The sequence below is a fragment of the Xenopus laevis genome, chromosome 1L (assembly GCF_017654675.1).
Source record: "Xenopus laevis strain J_2021 chromosome 1L, Xenopus_laevis_v10.1, whole genome shotgun sequence".
Lineage (NCBI taxonomy): Eukaryota > Metazoa > Chordata > Amphibia > Anura > Pipidae > Xenopus > Xenopus laevis.
In genome coordinates, this window is record NC_054371.1 from 149,197,526 (window position 1) to 149,208,943 (window position 11,418).

Genomic DNA, 11,418 nt, shown 5'->3' on the forward strand with positions numbered 1-11,418 from the left:
TTGATGATACTCTGCACCACTAGATGACTGCACTGCTATAGAACGAATGATTATATTTCCAGCACTACCCATTATTGCCAACTGACCACTTACTGCAATTTCTGACAATTGAAAATAGTTGGCCTCAACTTTATGTATAATACAAATGTATTAGTATACATAAACGGGCCTGTCCAACTCATACATGCACGAAAAAAGGGCAAATATCAGGTTTTAAAATCCCATCAGACAAGGAGCACATCAGCACATTATTACAGGCCTAGGTCTCTCTAGGCCCCAATTGATAATCCAATGTTTGACCTTACCGATCAATCACTGACCAATTTAACCAAACATTTGTGGGGAGTTTGGTATTTGGCTGAATCTCAGAATAATGTATTTGTATAGACAAAATCCAGAAGCACACCAAAAAATGTTGCTTTGTGAAATAGATGATTTATTTAGCCCATTAGCATTCACAAGATGGCAAAGTTTAGGGTCGGCTTGATAAATGGTCCGGAGGGGACCCGGAACTTTGCCATTTTGTGAGTGCTAAATAAATCACCTATTTCACTAAGCAACATTTTTTAACGTGCTTCTGGATTTTCTCTATACTGACTTCTATCCCCATGCAAGGAAGGGGGCTTCAAGTTGAGCACCCAGCACTTACAACAAGTTGAAACACTGCAGGTAGAGCACTCCGTTATTGTGCATCAGTGCCTCTCTTTAGATGTATGCGCTCTGTGCCTGGTCAATGGGTTTTGGTATCCAACTAAAATTCACTTGCAGGAAAGACCAACACAATGGAGCTAAAGCCAATGGCGACTTACCTCCTATGTGTTTAATGCATAAACATGTAACATTTTGGATGTTGTCGTGAATTGCTTGGTTTTACATGGACATGAAATATAAAGTCTGTTACAAAAAAAAGGTACCAAAGCACTGGTATCTTTTCACTCTCCACTGTGTACTGATTAATAAATAATGCACTGAAATCATGCCTGCGGGGATCTTCAATGCGTCACGACAGTGACAGAGGCACACCAGGGTTTTAATTCCAGGACAGACCCTTTTTTTATGGCCTCAGTGGCACTGCAAGCTATGCCCACTCATGGCACAAGCACCAAGCCTCCAGACATGAGTATGGCAAAACAGGGACTCTGGACTGCTAGCACAGCATATGGGGAGGAGGCAGACAATGCTGCCAGGAAGGACATCACCGTCAGTTACCCTTATATCTACTGAAATGTACTGAATGCACTGTCAGGTGATACCTGTGCCATTCTGTCAGGTCATGTGATATATGTGGCATTCTGTAAATCCTGGGTATATCCTAGTTTATTCTGTAGAATACATGTGAGCAACAGGGACAGAACACAACGGCATGTTTAGACTATACCACTTGAGCATGTGAGGAAATCACAAGGGGATACTGGAATCCCTTCCCTAACCAGGTTAATATTTTACAAATTTCAAAACCACAGTCACTTGTTCTTTTGAAACATCATCATGTGACAAAGTGAATCTACAACACAACTTGTTACCATAATGAAATCATTTTAAACAACTACCAGTATACAAGATTTCAAAGCAAAATGTACATGGTTCTCGTGTCCTGTTAATATGTTCTTCATAATATAAGGACCAAGTCCCTGCAAGGTGTTCTGCTAAAATAGATGAATCTTGTCCATCAGAAGGATAGTAGTACACCAATAGAAAGCCAACTGGGTAATTGGTTTACAACCAATATATAGTATCTAGCAACACTTTTTTTGTATAGACATGTTATAATGTTTTGTATCGGAACTGGGATTGGTGGATTTTTTGGAATGCGTAGGCTACAGGCTTAATTTTATAACAATACCATGCTACAAGATCAACTACCAAAAGAAAAATAAGAGATGTTATGGCCAATTTATTGACCAGATATCATTTGATAAGGTCAATCTGTTGGTCCCATACTGGGCCAAGAAGTTATTGACTCGATCTGGAGGGACCCAGTCATCAGCATTTATCAGCCCATGTACGGCAGCTTTATTTGCTACCCCCAATAATCTTGAAATAGGAGATGACCAATAACAACGTTATCACATATAAGATAAAGGGGGCTTCGTAAACGTTCCTCAGATCCACTGACCTAGCTATTAATTGATTGGCATTACAAGACATTGCATGAAAAACTGTACAAAAATCGGTACTGTTCAAACAGCATCCCTGCAGCTATTGCTGAACTACATTTCCCTTCACTCTGTCCTATCCAACAACAGTTTGCATGAAATATTTGGGAACGAGTAACACAGGACTATCTGATGCAGAATCCAGTTGTAGAGTTAAAGGTTGGACAATGCTCATATGAAATATAGGCAGACTTATTTGATAGTTCCTTCTGCAGTATATATCTCAATCTTATGGAAAAAAAACCTTGGCAAATCAAGCATATAGAGTTTTGATAGCTTCCTAAGGAAATGCAGTTCATAGTGAGAATGCCAAGCTCACATAGCAGAGCTGGAATGCAGGATATTTCCTAGCATTGCTCAATGCCAACAATTTCACATATCCCTCTGCCTCATACTTTTCCTTTATTGGTGCATACACATTAATTTATGTGCAGAAGATATTTCAGAATGCAGTTTACTTTTACATAAACACAGGCACACAGTAGTATTTTGTTTGGGGTTGCATTAAAAGCTCTGGCAGGTGTCCCAAATTGCTGTAATACTGAAGTCAGAGAACAGTAAAGGGGCTGCTGTGTTACTCATATCTGACAGCTCCAAAGAATGCTTTTGTTTCTCCAATAGCAGCTGTCTGGGGGTTTGATATATGAAGCAGAGGCAGTTATTAGCTTGTGGTCCAAAGTTAATCCCTGTCTTTACTCTAAACTGTAGCAGAGAAGCAGTTTCATTTTTTTGGCATGATAAAATCTCTTTCAAAAACAACATGTGGCGTGTGTCTTGCTGCATTGATTTCATGGGGTTTAATAACACTTGCATGAACCTGTGTCAATATAAAGGCTCATAAGGTGGCCATACAAGCATAGATATTGTTGTATGAGACAAGGTTTTGTATGATATTTGGTGCCTGTATGATAGAAGATTAGGGGACTGATATTGGCTAAAGATTGGCCAATCGTCCAAGATGGAAATTTTCAGCAGACAGATAGAGGTAGATTTCTACTGTTTCTACCTACATATATGACGATTCAGCGCTTAATGTTTGTAGTTAAAACAAACAATCTTTTTTTATTCACAGGAGTATGCCTTTTACACATGAGTGTTTTCTGATGCATTCCCTTGCAGGGGCTTTATATTTGTTCCATCATAAGGGAAGATAACTTGCAATGTTCCCTCTGTGTTTGGTGTTTCCATGCAGGAAGAGTCCAGCTACTGTAGGAAATAGTTCACGCATATAAAAACCACTGCAGGAGAACGCATGAGAAATGTTCAAGGTTGTTAAAAATCTTCGGTGTGAGTCTGACTAAAATGAATGCCATTTCTGATTTAGCAGTTCCAACCATACCAGCCCACAGTTCCACATTTCCCTTAAAGTATAGCCAACAGTGTGGTTGGAGGGAAATCGATGGTGCCCGGCAGGCGAATGCAAGGAAAGGCCAGATTAGGGTTCCTGTAAACACTGTAAATAGTTACTTATGAAACTCCTGGCACTAGTTTGCTAGAGGTCTGGAGCCCTGGTATAACATTTTACATTACAGCAGGACTGCAGTCAGATAAATGTGATTTGACATGCTAAATGCATGGAACTGCTGCTGCAAATTCCCCTCCTGACGATGCCACCTAAAGTGAGATTTGCCTAATAGCAGAATGGTTCTTGGCAACACGAAGCCATCATTTTCATAAATAACATGTACTAAATTAAAATTACAGCAGACTACATATCTAAAAAAATTTAAAATCTGAGTTTAAAAAAAAGATGCAGTGTAGTGGTCTGCAAGAACAGGCTCAAAGCACCAGCGTCAACCTTGCATATACCATCCTAAAGTATCCTCAATGCCCCCCCAAATTCTCAGCTCTTATTCCATGCAGCTGTGTTTGCTGTACATGTATTCCCTTTGTGCATTTTGGTTCCATTCTCTGTGCTGTATGTAATTATGATTTGGTACATTCCACTCGCTTTATTACTCAACTCTGTTTTTTTTTGCCTTTACGTAAGATCCATTTTTCCAGTGGCGCAAGGGAGACAGAGCGACCCACAGCAGAGTTCCCACAAGAAATTATTAGTGGGAAAGGAACTTTCTTAAGAGATACAGATGTTCCAGCAGAAAGAGGTCATATTCATTTATGGGGCTGCACAATGTATCAGAATGTTCTATACATGTCAGGAGATAGCTGATACTATTGAGAAAAGAAATTAACTGTAACTTTGGCTTTCTGCATTACTTCATATTACCTTACTATGCAGTATCTGCAGAGCTTGTATTTGATGTTTTCAATTCAGACATTTCTCTTTTCCCTCTGTCAACAAAGGCCTTAAAATGTTTTCTTTAAGCACGTGGCAATCGGCAGCTGTTAAGAGATTGCATGAGAAGGAGAAGTATGCACAGTTGTTTAGGTTATAATAATTAAGTCAGCTAGTAATGGGCAGCCCCCAAACTCTAGCCAGTAGGAGGGGTGCTGAAAGCTGGAGTTCTGCAACAGCTGGAACACTGGATGCTGCTTATACATGATCTAGATCAGTGATACCCAACCAGATGCTCATGAACAACATCACCAACCCCTACGATGTTGCTCTCAGTGACCTCAAAGCAGGTGATTATTTTTCAATTCCTGGCTTGGAGACAAGTTTTAATTGCATAAAAACTAGGTATACTGCCAGTCCACATAGGGGCTACCAAATAGCCAATCAAAGTCCTTATGTGGCACGCCTGGGACTTTTTTCATGCTTGTGTTGCTCCCCAACTCTTTTTACATTTGAATGTGGCTCACAGATAAGAAATGTTGGGACCCCCCGATCTAGAGCCAGGCATAGGAAGAGTTTAATGGTCAAAGTGTATTTTAAAATAAAGTTCAAAGATGCTCACTGCAGAAGTAACTTAATCATTAAATGATCATTCTGTTTTATGGTACTTCAATTTGTATCTTGAGAAACTCATTTTCCAACAGTATTCTACAAGAAGAACGACTTCATGGATGGGGTGTTGCATCTGGGTGCACCCTTTTTGCATCACATAAAGTTGAAATGCTATTTGAACCGATTATTTATGAGTTACTCTGCCCATCGATGGATTCATATGTGGTGCTGCCCAAGGATTGCACCCTTGAGTGCCTATATAGAGAATATGGCAGTGGTGTTGTGTACAATTGCTGCATTCATGCTGCAATGTTTAAATTTACATCTTAACAATTAGATTGATTATCCAGATTTCATGATAAGGGTCTTTCTGTAAAACAATATGAATGCATTTTTCATGGATTTATGCTTTGTTAAATAGAAGTTTCAAGGGTAAGGCTAATGCCACATGAGGGCAGAAATATGCAGGTTGAGAATTAGCCCCTACATGGGCATTAGCCTCTTGTCCTGCCTGCTCCCAAATCCATGTGTTGGCATGGGTGTAGGCATATGCGACATGAGAATGCAAAGTCTTGCGTTTCTTGGCCGAAATCGCCACATGTGCCTACATGAGAGCCAGCACAATGGTTCTGGGTTCAGGCAGGACAGGAGGTTAATGCCCATGTAGGGACTGATTCTTCCAGTTCCCTGGCAACGGAACCTCTTCAAACTATAACAAATACAGACTTCTTGATAAATGACCCCCACTATCTCTGCAATTGATATGAATGCTTTATGCACCGATGTGCAATATTTATCTTCCATAAGTGCGTATAGTAAATAAGCCCTACAGTCTTGTTTTTAAAATATGTAAATCATTGAAAAAAATGAATAACAGTTTGTATTAATAGGATGCTATTGGAATGGTATTTTAGCATTTTAGACCTTTCTGGTCAATGAGTTCCTAGATTCCAACAGACTCTATACCTGTACTGTTTGTTAGTCTGCAAAAGGCCATAATATATTACATATTCTTTATGTCTCAAAAAAATGTGTGCAAAGCCAATACTGTTAGATTTATTTGATTCAATGATAGATTTGGCTCGATGTATGTTCTTGTTTTTATTCACAATTGGTATTTCCTGTCTTGCCACATTGTTACAAATGAAAGTGCTGGCAGACAGTTAAGTTCACATATTTTAGCAAGGCTAAGCATTTTGTATTGGTACTGCATGTTCCCGTGCTCCAGTTGGGAAACAAGTTGACAAAATTTTACTTTGTGTTAGAAGGAAACAACTTCCATTGCATTTCCGGTAACCTTTACTTACCATAACCTCTGTCATCATTTTGACATGGCAATGTTAGTACAGGTTACACGCTGGATGTTCCTTTTGCTGTAAAATAACTTTGATAGTAAGGGTAAATCAAATGCTGTGCCTTTGTGTTTGTCATAGATCACATGGCTCGTTGTGATCGTGTGATTTACAGACAAATATCTTATCAACCTAAGTTCTTCACTACATTTTGTCAAACACTGTCACACTGCCACCAACTTCCAATAAGTGCACATGAAATAAACAAAAACATGCACAAGCAACAAAACAGATATATCAGTGATGTCCATACTGTGTCCTTGTAGCTTTGTTGAACTTCAGGTTGCACTGAACTGGCCTACAGAGTGCAGAAAAGAACAAGATTTTACTAACCCAGGATTAATTGCCATACCCCTCTTTTGACCTTGATACCTACTTTTTACACAGGTTGCAGGTCATACTTGTGAGCGAGTGAAGATAAGAACAAATAAGTGAACTAGATACACGAGAGAACAACAGAATTTTGAATACAATTGAACTGAGCTGTCCTGGGAAGTCATATTTGGTGTTGTAGTATATATAGCAGTGATCCCCAACCAGTGGCTCTTGAGCAACATGTTGCTCACCATCCCTTGGATGTTGATCCCAGTGGTCTCAAAGCAGGGGCTTATTCCTGGTTTGGATGTAAGTTTTGGTTGCATAAACCCAGATATACTACCAAACATACCAAACATATATACTCCTGTAGGCTGCCCGTTCACATAGGGGCTGGAAAATTGCCAATTGCATTAGGGGACAGTCCACTAGTGGTGCAGGCTTTCCGTTTGCCCGGCTTGGTCCTTGTAGTATAATGCACAAATTACACAGAGCCAGAGGATCCTGACGAAGGGGGGTTGCACCCCCCCCTGAAAAGTTGATACATTGGTGGATTAATAAATGGGGTAAGCACCCCAACTGCATATAAGTGCATGTGTGTGCGGTTCTGTGTAAATTCTGCCTCTCTTGTATGCATAGCTGGCAGGCTTTCTATACCAAGAGTGCAAAGAGTAGAGTCTACCAAACGAGCCGATCTTTTTCCCGATATGCCACTAACGGAAATGGCTATATCAGGGGTAATCTGAACGTTCGGCCCTATGGCCGAACGATCGGATTACGATGAGAGCGCAATGGGCTCTGGCGGGACGGTCGGGACAAAATCAAACCTGTCCCATCAAACAAAAGACCGATCTTTGCCAGACAAAAAATGGCAGGACTCTCCACACACGGTCTGAAAATCGTACAAATCTTCGATTCGTACGTTAGGATCTTTGCGTCTATGGCCACCTTAACACTTGAAACTTAAAAATTAGCCCAATGGTACGTAATGCCTGGAAATGTGTTTCAAAGTCTAAATACTAAATATCTATATATTATATAGGCATACCCTGCCTGTAATGTTGGATAAACAGTCATATGTACACTAACACTAAAAAGAATGTTGATCTGCAGGTTTGCTATCTCTCTATATATATACTGTATAATTAATATAATACAAATGAAAACATGCCTTACTAATAGTTGTTTTTAATTTTTTTAATGAAAGCACTCTCTCCCAACTGAAAAATTGCAACCTAAACTTTGCAAAAAAAAAAAAAAATGGGATCCATTAGCTGGAAACTCATTATCCAGAAAGCTCCCAATTAAGAAAAGGCCATAGACTCCATTTTATCCAAATGATCCAAATTCTTAAACATGATTTCCCTTTTCTCTGTAATGATAAAACAGTACCTTGTACTTGATCCACACTAATATATAGTTAATCCTTATTGGAAAACTAGCCTAGTCTGCAACAGAATTTCTGCACAGATACACCAGGCTATGCCACTGTTACAAACAATCCCCAGCTGAACAAAATGTTTTGTTTTGTGGACTGTGTTGTTGACTGAACACCCTGTCTGTATGTGGTAGTTACAGATGAATGTTAATCTTACCCTCTGCATTCATCATAATCAAGTGTACTTAACTGATGTTGGATACTCAGTCATCAGAAATAAATTCAATGAAAAAGTGCCAGTAGAACGGTTGGTACACTGTGGCAAAAATTAAGCAAACAAATGAAGATTCATTATATGCTCTTTAATGGAGTCCATTTATGCACCATTCCTGTATTTTGTTTAATTCTGTCTGAACTAGGTCAGGATCGTCCCATTTAACGCTGAAGAATGCACGTTTAAAAGTTTATCCTTCCATTAATATTTGAAGCTGCTATTACAACCACTGCTTTTTATTTGCTTAGCTCATTAACAGTGAGCTTTAATTAGCCAGAAGAACATACGTTCTGTACTGTTCGTATGGAGCACAATAAATAATAGGCTTGTGGCAGAGACTGAAGTTTTTTGAAGAACAAAAATGTGCTGCATATAGAAATTTGTCTTAGAGCAGCAAATTATAAAGTGTGACTCTGATCATAAGTTAATTCGGTCAGATAAATGATAGCTTCTCCCTTCTGCAGAATTTACAAGCTACATGCAATAAAAATATTTTCTTTACATCCAAAAGCCAGTATATGTTTCAAAGGAATTAAACGCCTTAACTCATTTTTGCTGGGTACACTGGGCAAATCCTGTCCACACTGGGCAACATCACAAAGATATGGGTCCCATATAAAATATTCTTAATTCTGTTCCAAATATATTAATGTGATACCCAGTATCTAACTGACAGGTGGCAAGATGGCTGAAGTGAATCAGAGAAGCATGCTTTCATGTTGTCACAGAGGGATCGTTTCGTTAAAACCCCTACAAGTAAAGGGGACAGCTGCTAAAACCGACGCTGGAAAGTAAAATGTATAAGAAAAAAAATTCAGCCATTGTTCGCTTTTCCTAGAAGAACAGGTGGCAATTTACTGGTTTTTAAGCTTTTAATCTACTGCTCCTTAAAATATGTAAGAGAGTTATTGATCTGACAAGGTTTCAGCAAAGTAAGGCTTGGAATCAAAGAATATTTCCTAGAAAATCAAAGTTTTAAAAAGGTTTACAAGTGTTCTAATGTATTTAACTATTAGAGAGGAATTAGTAAAGGACAGCTGAAATAAGCTTTTCTCCATCCATTCTGTTGATAAGGTGGTACTTACCGCACTACAGTATTTAAACATGGTTTCTTATGTGAATGGAAAGAGGCTACCAGTGCAGATAGGTGTATACCAGGCCCCAACTGGCAATCTGTGGGTTCTGGCAAATGCCAGAGGGACAGTCACTATTTAGTAGGCCTGTGGGGGCTGCTTGGGCCTCTGTAATGCCAGGGCCTATTTTGAATCCCAGTCTGTGCATGGTGCATAATGTGCTCCACTTCAGGGGCTAGTACATAATCATCAACAATTGAGTGGGAATTGGTTTTCCCTGAGTACTGAATTGTTAATCACTAACGCAGCTAAGTCTGTGCACCCCTTTTATAAACATTATGGAGTCTGTACCTTCACACAACCTGAAAATGTATAGCATATGGCACTGCTGCACAGTTTTCCATTCGCCATCACTATGAAACGTAAGGTGGAAGATATATATATATATCTATATATATATATATATATATATATATCTGTAGACTGTGTGTTCAGGTACTAGGCCCTGACATGCAGATGGTGGACTTTGGAACACTGTGTACTAGTAGAGTTCCGATAATTAAAGCAAATTTTATTCTGGGCTGATGCATTTTGCTGTGACCTATCTGTGGAAAATATTTGCAAAAACTATTTGCTCCCCTAGGCCTATGCTATGCCTTTGTTCTTTTGGGCCTGTGACTGCTGTGATATAAAATGCCCTCTTTGCTTTTAGTTGAAAGACTTTCCTCTGCTGGGCTTAGGTTGGGACTTTGTGTTTTGGTTCTAACTTGCAAGAAGTACATAAGCAATCAGTACTGCACAATGGGGGAACACCTCCAAAATAGTTTTTGCATAATGGAAGAAAATGTAATTCTAAGCAACTTTCCCATTTACATAAGTAAAAAAGTAAAGCATTATATGTAATAATATACTACTCCCATCATTGGCCATAAACTACTGCCCCCCATTATGCCTTTGGCTAGCTTTTTGGACATTCAAATTTTCTGTGATGAAGACAATGATGCACTAGGGATCAGCTGTCAGAGCATCTAGGGGAGAATGAAAGCCATTCATGTGGCTTGTCTTAGTATATGTTATTGTTTATTGCAGCTTATGAGTTGTGCTTAAAATATTCCAGTGGCATATGAATCATGTTGAAACACTCTTGCCATGGCTAATCACGTGAAATTATTTTTAGCAATTAGCTGCAATTGTATATAAATGGCTTATGGCCAAGCACTTGACATATTTAAACAATCTGGTCCATTGCACGTGGACTCCATGCCCTTTTTCAAATAAGTTTTCTTCGATCATTGATTCAACATTAAAATGATGTAGCTGAAATGCTGCCTACTAGACTCGTGTGGATATGATCGTTTAGAGCTTAAACGGTGTAAACGAACAGACTCAAAGAGACATGGTAACTTTAGTTCAGAGTTGAGAGATGTGTACGGTATAGAATGAATCATGTTTTTTAAAGTACTGGCGCTATTTCTGTTTGGGACTTCATTTTAATTTCCTTTAAGCAGGTAATAAAATGTCAGGGAACAGCTTACTTTGTGCTCAGAATATTTTTTCACTAATTGGCATTTAAGCACTAAACAGAAATACAGAAGAAGCTGTCGTGGATGCTGAGAGTTCACATGGAGTGTATTCATGTACTCAGTGTTTCAAGAGCATAAAGGCATTACTTTTTTTCAGTAAACAAAATAATTTTGACGGAAGTGGGCATCACATATAATGGCAACATATTACTTTTTGTCTTACATTTTTGGCTAAAATCAATTTCCAGCGATTCAATGTCAGTTATGTCTGCTGTCAGAAGTTACATTCCTACTGGGTTTAATGTCAACTGCTGGTGGTGCCGTTTCATTGTAGGCAACTTTGGACTAATATGAGATGCAAATTTTTTACCACTGGCAATTTATATTAATGACAATCCTCCCAGCCCTGCAAATTACTCTATAGTAGCTAGTAATGCATTATGGATGAAATATCAATGCGAAGATAAAGCTGTGTTTTAATGTATGATAATGAGAAAAC